Below are 12,976 nucleotides of genomic sequence, written 5' to 3' on the forward strand. Positions count from 1 at the left end.
TTATGAAACCAAACCTATGCTTGTTTTTTGTGTTTAATTTTCTTTGCGGAGTTTTTGTTGTTGTGGTATATTACCAAGCTGTCAGAGTTAGGCATTGGAGCTCGGGGATATCACTTACTTTCAAGGGTGTCAACTGGTGACTCACAACGCTCTGTGGTATAATTAACAACGCACCCCCTTGCGCCTGCATCACAGGTGCTGAATTCTGAATACTTCTAGAGCCATATCCAAAAGCTCCTGCTGCCCTTAAATAAGTTTAGTTAAATAAAAAAACATTTTTTTTAGCAATATTCATTCGGATAGGTGTTCAAGGCTTATGCCTAAAACAGACTATGAATACTGCATGTCCCATTTGGTGGAGAGGCCGATCTATGCAAAGAGAGAAGCCGAGGATAAACTGACCCAGAAAATTTGCAACACCACAGCAACCTTGTACAAGTAAAAATTTGGGATAAAAAGTGTACCAATCCTTATCGGGTATAAAAATAAGAAATATGAAAGGTAACAATCAGAACTTTTTTTATACCCGATTAGGATTGGTACATGTTTTAACCCAAATTTTTTTTTATCTATTTGGGTCAGCTAGGATCACTGGAGCAATCATATTTATTGAACCAGAAACTAATTCATAGAAGCCACTGCAGGAAACTTGTGGCACACTCCGTAATTTCAAATAATAATAATTACAGAGAAGCCGAAGTTCTACAAAACTAAGTTAACCTCGCATAACTCCATGTCATTTCAAGTCAAAAATGTATTTCACAGAATTGGAAAATCCTGACATCTGGTGAAATGTCATTGGATTATTTATCACAAAAAATACTCCAATTGACCAACCAGTGGTAAGAATTGCTACTATCTTTCCTGTGCCCAAGTGCAAGGGCAGAAGAGGAGACAAAAATGAGGGGCGCCTCTCTAGTGGAAAGTTTGTGCTAATCACAACCGTATGAATGGGAAAGAGCACCTTTTGTTTTAATTACCCTCACACACCCTGGTGGTGTCATGCTTCATCAGCAGGTCACCCCGACCCCTATAAGTCGGGGTGGGATCAACCACAGTGTTGGGAGTTCTTCAGATAGATTAAGACCAGGGGTTAAAGATTAAAATACCTCAGTGAGAACCCTGTTTTCCCTTTATTCTTGGGTCTGGCTGGGTCAATAAAATCTAAAAACGGGTCTTATTGGAATATTAGGGTCCTAAGACCCTAGTGCCGACATGTTTCAGTCCTGTGAGGCCATAAAGGTCCTGGACTTTCTTCAGGGCAGAAGGAGAACCCCCTATGTGAGGAGAATTACAGGATGGGAAGTCCCTATCCACTTTGTGATGCGAGGGCAGAGGAACCACTCCTCGCGGTGTGTGAAGTGTTAGTGTGTCTGTAAACTGCCAGGCTCCATCTGTAGGCTTGAATCAGGGACAGACACAAAGTGAAAGGATTCAATAAAAAACATTTAATCAGTGCTTCATACCCAGTAGGTGTATCGTGAGCGATATGCCAACATTTGTGTGCATGGCTTTGTGAGATGATTAAACCCCTTATTGTGCCATTTGTCTTGGTTGCTCTGTGACATACTAATTATATGTGACAGACCTTATGAAGTGGCGATTTTACTAGCATTCTAACACTAGCTGCGTGTTAGTATGGATATCAGGAAATTGCTTGCACCAATGAAAACAGTCTCAAATTGCAGTAAATAAAGTGTTGATAATTACAAACCATTATAACCATGCATCTATATACACTCTCATTCAAGCATACCAATCATCTGTTAGTATTCTCATCGTAACTTACCCACTTTGTGAGGGCTGCGCTTTTCACACAGGAGTGGAGCGATAATGTGGGTGGTCCTAAGGATAGTGTTAGAAAACAGTAGTGGGTCGGGGAGGAAAAAAAAAGATAACCGGCAGCCCCATATCGAAATGAAGATATCAATGGGGTAGCAAACATGGCCTTGAAATTGTGGACACGGAGTGTGTCTGAGAGCTGCCACAGCACTTACTTCGGTCAAAGTTCTCACCCAGCATTTCAACCTGTTGCGGTTCCAGTCCTCCGCTTGTGCACTGGCAAGACGCGGGGCTGGAATTTAAATATAATCGTGTTGCGGTAAAAGCCGGGAGGAGGAAGTCCACATTCCTCGCGACTACAGGAAGTGAAGTCATGACACTGACGTGAACGCTACAAACAACGTGCTAGGGAGCATGGGAACAGTAATTCTGGCTGCGAAAAATGACGATAATAGAACGTAGCCTGTGGGATACTGTGACCACCCATAGAAAAAAACGGGAGGGCAAATGCTAAGTTAGTTCACAAAAAGTGAACAGATCTTTTTAAGTATGTCATCCTCAATCCGTGTAATAGTCGGATGATTAGATACATACATACGGTTGTGATTAGCACAAACCTTCCACTAGAGAGGCCCCCTTATTTTTGTCTCCTCTTCTGCCCCAGGAAACATAGTAGCAATTCTGACCACTGGTTGGTCAATTGGAGTATTTTTTGTGATAAGTAGTTTGAAGGGAGGATATACTCCGGTTGAGATTCCTCTTAAACCCACCTGATGCTGGGAGTTTTTTTCCCGGTATCCTAATGTGTTAATAGAAATGTCATTGGAACCGGCAGTGTTTGCTTTTAACTTTTATATATTTGAAACAAGGGTCTAAGCATATATCACTTACCCTTCAACAAGGACAGCAACTGAATGCAAACTGTTTGTGCAATTTAAACAAAGAATATACAGTAAACAGCTTTAATAACTAATATCTATGAGTACAGATAACACCTTGAGTTAAAAAAAAAATATTTTTTAAATTAATACACATATCTGGGCCCTGTTTTGAAACATTTTTAATTCGATATGTAAGTGCATACAGATTGCTGTCAATGAAGACTTTTTTTATGAAAGAAAAGTGCATGTGGTATTAGTCAACCATTCAAAATGAATGTGAGACGACGGTAGACAAGTAAAGAATCAACCCATCTGTGCTCAGTAAGACATTTAAATGCACCTGTCTGTAAAAGGTCTATTCTTTTCCAAAAAATGACATTCGTACATCGATGTATTAACCACCAACGATGTGTGCTGAATGCAGGGCCACTGGAATTCTGCAGCAGGAAAGAGCCAAAATTATGTGTCAGTGTTGTTTAAATGCGGTAAATTATGCGGAACGTTTTGTAATTGCATTTCATCATTATTTCATCATTTTTAGACATGGCAATACTCTCTGGTTATTGGTTGCACATCATTAGTACCAGTTTAATATCCAAATATGGCAATAAGCAACAGAAAGGTGACCAATACTGCTTTGCAAAGGGCCTTCCACGACAGGGCAACATGCGTTGTTGCATTTTTAGTAACTTTTGGACCATTTGAGCTAGAAACAATTTTTTTGTTAAAATCTGCACATTATGTTGCATATGATGGATTATGTGACAAATGTGTGCGAAAATTGCATTGGCCGCACAATCTCATAATTCCAGTGGCCCTGCCTAAATGTAATAAGGTACTCAATTTACATTTCACTGTAGACAAAAACGTCATGACTTGCAAAAAAATCTGTTTTTAATTTTACTTCCCAATGGCCCCCTCTTCACTATATAAAGGGGAAGCAACTCCGGACTTTTGTCTACATCCTTATGTCCGATAGAAAATGTGGTGAAGGGACCTCTTTAAGTAATAGCTGGACAGGTAAAGAGAAAATGGACTGAAATTGCTCGTAATATCGAAAATTTTTATTACCAATAAAACACATTAACACATTTTTTTACTACAGTGCAATACAGTGCAAGGTCAATTTCCAGTTTAACAATAAGAAGCAAGGATGGCTGGGTGATGATTGGGCTGGGTTATTGTGATAATAGTAATGTGACTAGTACAGAAAGCTCAAAGGATAAGGTCTAGGCCACCCATCTACAACCAAATAGGCATGATCAAATCAATACCTTACAAACATGAACCCAATATATATCCTGAGCTAACATAAATAAAGAAGTGTAAATAAACAGTTGACAAGTCGTGTGTGTCTTCTCTTCTTTTTTTATTTTTGTATTTTTTGCAGTGATCCTTCTTAAAAAACTCTAGCCGTTGTCAACACGTGTTTCATCTTTGGTGGTATTGGACAACAGACTTCTTCAGGGATAAGATAAATTTCAAATCTTTTTCTAGTAACCCAAGCAATGACGTGCTTGACTGTGTCATCTCAATAACTCAAAAGCTTGTTTCCCAGCTCCGTGACACCGCAATTTTAAATCAGAATCCAAACTCCAAGTGTGAGGAGCGATACAACATAAAGCTCAATCCATCCTAACCCCAGAACCTATAAGACCCACCTCGAAATGTGAAAGGATATGGGAGGTTGATTACTTCACTGTCTGTAATTATATATCACATTAATTGTTCACGTCGCCACTTGACTCTTCCCATGCTGTGCACCTGCATTTGTGCTGTGTAGGAAACATTGAATTTTCTGAGTTAAGAAAGTTTTTCATAAAGTTCAAACTATATCTTACATAAAGCACATGGCATCAGTGCCTTAAGATCCGGACTGAAACGAAAGCCATATAAATGATATAACATAGCCGATCCTGCAACCACTTTCTATAAGCCTAGTTATTTTGAATTCAAGATGTTTTTGCCAGTTCAGATGAAGTAAAATCAGGGAAGTAAACCACATAATTTTCTCCAACTGATTTTTTTGTCCTTGCAACTGAAAATCATCACCGGTTTGTTTGATATGTGTAGGTCAGACATATTCCTTCTAGCTGCAGATTCCTCACCGTTTGAATATTCCCCAGGTGTCAGACTGGAGCCTGAACCGCTGTGTGCCGGAAGGTGGTGCCGTGTGACTCTATACTGATGCAGATCTGCTCTGGAAGGGACATGAAAGACCTGTATAGACAGCACTCCCTCGTGCTGACATCCGTTCCTTTCTTTTGTGCCAGCAGACTCTGATCCGTAGCTTCCCTCGTCTCCCAGAGACATTTTCTTCACAAATCTATCCAGTGTGCAAGGAATGTCTCTCCCTAAGAGGACATGTTTTAAACTCTGCAAGGACTGTCACAAGCAGATGTCAGTAACCGACTTCCACCAGGTTTGCCCGTGCGGTCTTTGGTCAGGCCACGACTCCAAAGACTTGCGGAGACTGAACATTAATGAACCCGAAGGCCAAAAAGACATTGTATCAGGACTACTCCAATTGCAGCTCCAAATACAAGGCTCGCTCTTGGTCCCATTCCCAGTGTCAATGTAGCAGCTGTAGAGGCTGCTTTTCATTGTGTTATAAATCCTCCAATAAGAACAAAAAATAAAAATAAGTCAAAGCGGAGTTCCTTTTCTTTGCACCATTCCCAATCCCCTGACGAAGCACGTAGGTGGTGCCAACCTACATGCTCCTGCTCTCAAAGTCTGCTGACTTCGAGCTCACTCTGAAGCTGTTTTGGGTACAACCCAAGTTCCTGGGGCCTTCAACAATTCTGCCCCAGAGTTCCGTGCAGCTGTGCTCCAGCCCTTTGGCTCTCTACCAATTCCCTCTGATGCGCCTTTGGACCCCAGGTTGCAGAGAGGCCCTTCACCTGGAACACTGCTGACAGGTTTGCCCTCAGCGCCAACAGAACCCTCCGAGCCACTTCTGCCCTCTGTTCCCATACCCATGCTGGGTACGTCCGTGGCAACCTCGCTGCCTGATGAGGTGGTCCTGGTTGTCCTCACTGACACTGACCGCTGTCACGCCTGAATCCAACACTCCTCCTTTTCCGCGCTGGCATTACCACAAGACATGTAACATCCCTTTTGTTCCCTTTTTAGACAGACTTCTACGACCAGGGTGATGAGTTTGCTTAGGCCTATACTGATGACGGTTGGTATGAGGACTTGCAGAAGGCTTGTGACCTTGATACAGCCCTTTAATTCCCTCTTGGCCCAGTCACAGACGAATCTGCTTCCTATACCATGGTTATGGGTGTGGCAACTGAAGTCCTGAACCTTCAGCTCTGCACCATGGAGGTCAAAACAACCTTATTGACTAAGGTCCTGCAACCAGGCCAGGCGGCCTTTGAGTCTTGCCTCCCTTTTAATGAGGCCTTGAAGTATACCCTCCCAGGGACTTGGGCTAAGCCTTGCACTGTCCCCTCAGTTATTAGGCAAATCACCAGGCGAGTCAACCTTTTTGTCGCAACATTAGTCTCTAGAGACCATCGTGGTGCAGGCCTCCACCAGCCAGACCAACCCCAACAATTTCTCTACCACTCCCCGTGACAGGTAATCAAAGGGAGTTGAGGCATATGGAATCATCTCTGCTCATCAGCCAGTTTGGTTCTGCTTTTGACCAATGCCTCCGGTTTGTTCGGTCGTTGCACTCATACTCTTGGGGACTCAGTGGCTCAAGTCCTCCCTGGTGCACGGGAAGACTTTCACAGGCTTTATAAGATGGTTACGGTGTGGCCAACTTCACAATTCGTTGTGGCTTGGACACCACCAATCCGTTGGGCAAGCCACACCAGTGTTTCCATTCATCTCCAGCTATGATTGACTGGGTTGTTTGGCGACATCCATTCCTCTTTGATGCCTTTCCCTATGATGGGACTTGCCTGGTTGGAGACGAGGCTGACCCCGCCCTTAAATGGGAACCCAACAGTTTTGCGGTAGAGACCAAGTTGCCCACTGCTCCTGCGATCAAGTCAGAGTGCCGCTCAGTCTATTGCCCCCCACCAGTCTCACCTGCTAAACCTCTTTAATATACCCTGACATGTTTACGTGGTTACAGCCACCTGGTGGGAGGCAAAATTCACCAATCCTATGCAGGTTGGCAGGTGATCACATCTGACAGGTGGGTCCTACTTATTGTTTGCAAAGTGTATGCCTTCTCTGTACTTTCGCCCTTGCTGCACCTCCCCCCCCCCCCCCCCCCCCCCCCCAATGACGTACAGAAGATCACCTCTCCATTTTGTGGCCGGAAGTGCAAGCCCTTTTGGCCAACAGGGCTATCGAGAGGGTGCCTGCACCAGAAGTAGAACATAGTGGTTATTCCCGCTATGTTCCGTGTGCCCAAGAAGGACAGAGGTCTTCGGCCTAATCTAGATCAGCATCCTCTCAATGTCTTCATCCGGAAGGAGAAATTCAAAATGCTCACCCTGACTCAGGTCTTGTCTGCCCTCGACGCTGGAGAAAGGATGGTGGCGATGGAACTTCATATTCTTCTCCTGATGGCCCATCTGAGCTAGCTGAGGTTTGTGTTGGGAGAGAAGCACTTTTTGTTCATTGTGCTCCCCTTTGGTCTCACCAACACCCATCGAGTGTTCATGAACTATATGGTGGTGTTGGCAGCACACCTTTGAAGATCAGTGATGCCAGTCTTTCCCTACCTAGATGACTGGCTGTTGAAGGCGGTCTCACCCAAGGCAGTTGTCAAACACCTCTAGACTAAGGTCTCTTTGAGGTTCACTATATATGTGCCGCAGTCACACCGGACTCCTTTGCAGATGCTTCCCCTCATCGGAGTCTTTCTAGACACTTAAGTTTTTTATCGTTCTCCCGGGAAAGAGAATCCAGGATATTTAGGCTATGATCCTTAGGACACGGTACTTGATTTCAGTGAGGCCGACTCTGAGCTTGCTGGTACAGAGGCCTCCTGCATCCTGCTGTTCGCACACACCAGGTGGCATATTTGGGCTCTGCAGTGGGATCTGAAGTCCCAGTGCACCCACCACTAAGGGACCTCTCCGACCACATTCAGATTTCGGAGGAGACTTCAAAAGATCTGTAGCTGTGGGTACTGAATCGCGAGGGCATCAGTGGCTGACCTGTCTTCCTTACCTACCCAGAGCTGACAGTGGAGACCAATATGTTGCTTCTGGGCTTTGGCAGCCATCTGGAAGAGGTGGAGATCAGAGGCCCCTGGTCTCTGACGGAGTCCCGGCTTCATTTCAACCTTCTGAAGCAGAAGACCATTCGCTTGGCATTGAAAGCCCTACTTCCTTCTATCAAGGAAGGCTGGTACAGGTTCTCATGCATAATAGAACTGCCATGAGCCCTAAGAACTACCCGAGCCCTAAAAATGACCCGACCCTGCCCCTCCCCCAGCCCTAAACACTGTCCTGACCCCCTGAGCTCTATAAATGACCCCAATCCCCCAGCCTGGTGAAAGCATGCCCGACCTGCACACTTGCACATTGCTGGCCCTGGACACCCACACATGGATCACCCTGGACACCCACACATGGATCACCCTGGACACCCACACATGGATCACCCTGGACACCCACATATGGATCACCCTGGACACCCACATATGGATCACCCTGGACACCCACATATGGATCACCCTGGACACCCACATATGGATCACCCTGGACACCCACATATGGATCACCCTGGACACCCACATATGGATCACCCTGGACACCCACATATGGATCACCCTGGACACCCACATATGGATCACCCTGGACACCCACATATTGATCACCCTTGACACCCACATATGGATCACCCTGGACACCCACATATGGATCACCCTGGACACCCACATACGGATCACCCTGGACACCCACATACGGATCACCCTGCACACTCACATACTGATCACCATGCATACTCACATAGTGATCACCCTGCATACTCACACTCTGCTCGCCCTGCACACTCGTTTCTCGTTTCGTTTTGCTCTCTCGTTATTAACTGCAGTCTGCCTTTCTCATCATTAAGTGATCGTCAAAATCATTACTACGAAACCCGATATATGAACGTTTTTTAAAGAAACAATAAATACCAATTTGCCTTTACCTTCATTCTATCCTTAGAAAGAATAAGAGAAATGCATGCATTGCAAACTTCCCTTCTAACAAGGAAATCTTTATAGCACTCAGCTCTGTTTGGCAGCTGTACCATTCAAAGGCCAGACGTTCCACATTACCTGTAAAATTAAATTGCGAACCTAAACACAAATAGATATAGAAATATTAATTGTTTCGCGAAATTATAAAACTACCACAAACACCAACAATTTCAATACATATGTTCCCATCTTTTGCATCAAACACGTCAGGTGAAATCCGGCATGATGTCAACAGAAGGGGATGAAGGGGTTAAAGCCCTAACATTCAACCGCCGTCCTCCTGCCAGTGCTGGCCCTGGACACCCACATACCGATCGCCCTGCATATTCGCATACTGCTCACCCTGCATACTCACACTCTGCTCACCCTGCATACTCACACTCTGCTCGCCCTGCACACTCGCACACTGCTGGGCCTGGACACCCAAATACTGATCACCCTGCATACTCACATACTGATCCCCCTGCATACTCATACTCTGTTATGTTATAAAGAGATTTATACCGCACACTGCTACTCAAGAGTGTCGTGGCGCGTTTGAAGGCAGTGACAGAAGTGAACAAAAGAACTAAATCAGCTGTTTGAACAAAAAAGTTTTAAGAAGTTTTTTAAAACTAGGAAGCTCCTTGATATGTCTGAGGTCAACTGGCAGAGCATTCCACAGTGTGGTTGCCTTAACCACGAAGGACTGCCCCCCAATCCGCGAGAGGCAAAATCTAGGGATCACCAGCCAACGTTGGAGGGTGGAGCGCAGAGGTCGCCTGGGAAGGTAAAAAGCAAACTGTGAGCTAATCTAGGCCGGACAAGGCCCATGAAGTGCCTTATGAGTCATAGTCAAAACTTTAAAACAGACTCGCTGGGTGACGGGAAGCCAATGCAAATCACTTAGCTGCTGACGTACGCTCATTCTCCTCTGGATGTTGAACAGGAGCCTGACAACCGCGTTCTGAATAACCTGCAGTTTTCCTAAAAGATACCCCGGGGTGCCAATGTAGAGGGCGTTAGCATAATTGAGGCGCGATAGAATGAGCGCCCGGGCTACCGTCTCCCTAGCCAAGCGAGGGAGCAGAGGAAAAAACTCCAAGGCCTTGAGCAAACCAAAGCACATCCCTGACAGTCTTTTGATCTGCTCATGAAAGACAAGATCCTCCCCAAACCATATTCCTAGCTTCTTGGCAATGCCGCCATCCGCCTTGGGGCACGGATAGCCGGGTGGCCAAAGAGATTCTCTTAAAGTGGGGGTGGGGGAACTGGCCGTAGAGAAGCACCTCATTACACTTGAGGCTGGCCTGCGCCAACCATGAGAATACAGAAGACCGGCACTGATGGGCCGTGTTAGTTTGGAGATCCGAGTCCGTGTCCTACGCCATTATTTTGGCACCCAGTTGCTCTGCCATATATATCAGGGGTGTCAAGTAAATATTAAAAAGTTGAGGGCTCAACGTGGACCCCTGAGGGACCCCAGTGGACAGTTTACTGATAGAAGATGAGAAAGGCAGCATCCACACCTGTTGGGTGCGATTGTCCAAGAAGGATTTGACCCAGGCCCAGGCCACCCCCGTGATGCCGATGGCATACAGACTGGAGAGAAGCTGGTGATGGGGTACCATGTCGAAGGCGGCAGAGAGGTCCAATAAAATCAGAGCCGCCCTGCCGCCCGCGTCCAGGCACTCTCTAATGGCCTCAGTGATTTCCACCAGTGCTGTCTCGGTGCTGAAAGATGCCCTAAACACAGATTGAGCCGGGTGAAGAGCACCAGAAGATTCCATGAATCCCTCCAATTGCCTAAAGGCCACCTTTTCGCACACCTTAGCCAAAGCTGGCAACAGGGAAATGGGGCGATAGTTAGAGAGAATAGAGGGATCAGCAGAAGGCTTCTTAAGAAGAGGGAGGAGTTTGGCGTGCTTCTATTACAAAGGGACTCTGCCAGAATGAAGTGAACCATTAACAAGCGCCACTACCTTAGGAGAAACTATCTCGGCTACCCCGCCCAAGACTCTCGCCGGACAAGGGTCCGCAGGGGAGCCTGATTTCAAAGATTTCAGAATGGCTAAGACATCACTCCCCTCCGCCAGCTTAAAGTGCAAAAAGAGCTGGCTGGGAGCAGTAATGCTCGGTAAAGGGGGCAGAGGCCGGGGACATCCTTTGGTTCTTAGCAATGAAGAAAGTGGAGAGATCTTCACACCATTGAGAGGAAATCGGGAGGGTGGATTGTTCTGCAGCAGGTGACAGAAAATTCTGGACGATGGAAAATATTTTTTTTTCCTGCTGTTATTCGCTTTGGAGATTCTTTCTGCAAAGAAGTTGCCCTTATCTTCTCTAATAGCTGCACAGTAGTCCCTCTGGGCGGCGCGAAGCGTCGCCTTGGCACAAGGGCAGTACCCATGACGCCAGCATCTCTTGAGTTTTTTACATCCCAGCTTAAGTGCTTTTAAAGAGTCCGAAAACCATGGTTTAGAGGGCGCGCCATGCGGTTGGCATCTCGAGGAGGACTGAGGCAGAGAGTTGACCCCCTCGCTAATCCAGGCTGATAACCTCTCCACAGCTCCATCAAGGTTGCAGGCTTCTCCCAGGGGGACCGATAACAAAGCTTTGGACAGAGCCGGAATATTAATCTTCTTAGGGGGAGGTCCCATTGCCGAACCGGAGGGAGGAGAAAGATTGGCAATGTCTCAAGAGAACCTGATCAAAAAATGGTCCTACCATGTGACAGGCAAGAGATCCAACCCAGAGAGATCATAGATAGAACAGACTATGTTGATCGTATGACCACATTTGTGTGTGGCGCCAGGGACCCACTGGGTCAGGTGGGTAAAATTACATATGTCCAACACATCTCTCGTCCTTGGAGCTTCCATATTCTCCAGATGGATGTTGTAGTCACCTAACAACAGTAACTTGGAGAAACGAAGCACCCGCGCTGCAATAACATCGTCAAGAGATTTAAGGAAAGTCCCCGGTGGGCCCGGGGGGCAGTAGACCAAGATGCCACCCAGGGTGAAGTGGAGGGACATGGCCAGCGAGAACTCCAGCGCTTCGCCGTCCATAAGCCCCCCGGAAAGCTCTTTAGAAAGAGACCATATATCCCTAAAATCCACAGCGACACCCCTACCATCCCCCACTCCCCCACCCCCCGCCTGACTTACGATCTTCTCTGGCTATTTTGTAGCCCCGTGGGATAGCTAGTTCCACCACTGGAGAGCAAAAATCGTTCAACCACATCTCCGTAATAAACAGGAGATCTAGTTGTTCATGTAAGATCAGCTCATGCACGTCCGAGGCATGATTAGCCAACGATCGAGCATTGATAAGAGCAGCCCGAATATTAGTCTTTTGTGCTGTGTGAGAGAGGAGAGCGGGTTGCATTGTTTGGAGGCGAAAGTAGCAGGAGGGACAGCTCCTCGACATACTGTGAAGGACCTCCCAATGCCTGCCATTGTTACATAAAGTTGTGTCAAGCTTTAGGAGTGTCTCCCGGTTAAAAGATTTCCTGTCGGTCCCATCCCTGCTCATAATGCGGCCAGAATTTCTGGCGCTGTGCACTTCCGAGGCGCAGACGGGCTTACCCTTGGCGCGCCATCGGCACGCCCGCTGAGCGCACGAGGACACATGGGTATTTTATGGCGTGCTCCCACGACCAGCTGGACTGCTAACTTCGGTCCAACCGCGCTTAGGGACACACCCAAGATGGCACCCCGCCTTCCACAAAATCGGCACACACAGCTGCGGTGGCCCCAGGCAGGGGAGACCACAAAGAGAGGTAGGAAATAATATGGCAAATTGAATTTTGAAACGGAGCTTCAAAAAAGTGCAAATCGCAATTATTTAAAAGAAATCGGTGTCTGCATCGTAGTCATGCAGGAGCAGTCAGCGGAGTTCCCACAGTGCATAGAATGTCATGAAAACAGAAAGTAATAGTGCCCCACACTGTAATAAAGTTGTAATGCCCACACTGTCACAGTACCCCCAGCGGGAATCAGGAACTGCCACCACCTGATCCGACCGCAGCGAGCCCTGAACAGTCTGCCGCTTTATGGCGTGCTCCCCCGACCAGCTGGACCGCTAACTTTGGTCCAACCACGCTTAGGGACACACCCAATATGGCTCCCCGCCCTCCACACAATCGGCACACACAGTCGCGGTGGACCGG

General features: G+C 46.7%; 1 protein-coding gene across 1 annotated transcript in view; it reads left to right on the forward strand.

The window, feature by feature from the left end:
- The window catches only part of DIAPH1 (diaphanous related formin 1), a 1,314,985-nt gene that overhangs the window by 976,082 nt on the left and 325,927 nt on the right, over positions 1-12,976 (forward strand). The gene's annotated exons all lie outside the window — the stretch shown is intronic.

Source organism: Lissotriton vulgaris, chromosome 7, assembly GCF_964263255.1.
Source record: "Lissotriton vulgaris chromosome 7, aLisVul1.2, whole genome shotgun sequence".
NCBI classification, from domain to species: Eukaryota; Metazoa; Chordata; class Amphibia; order Caudata; family Salamandridae; genus Lissotriton; species Lissotriton vulgaris.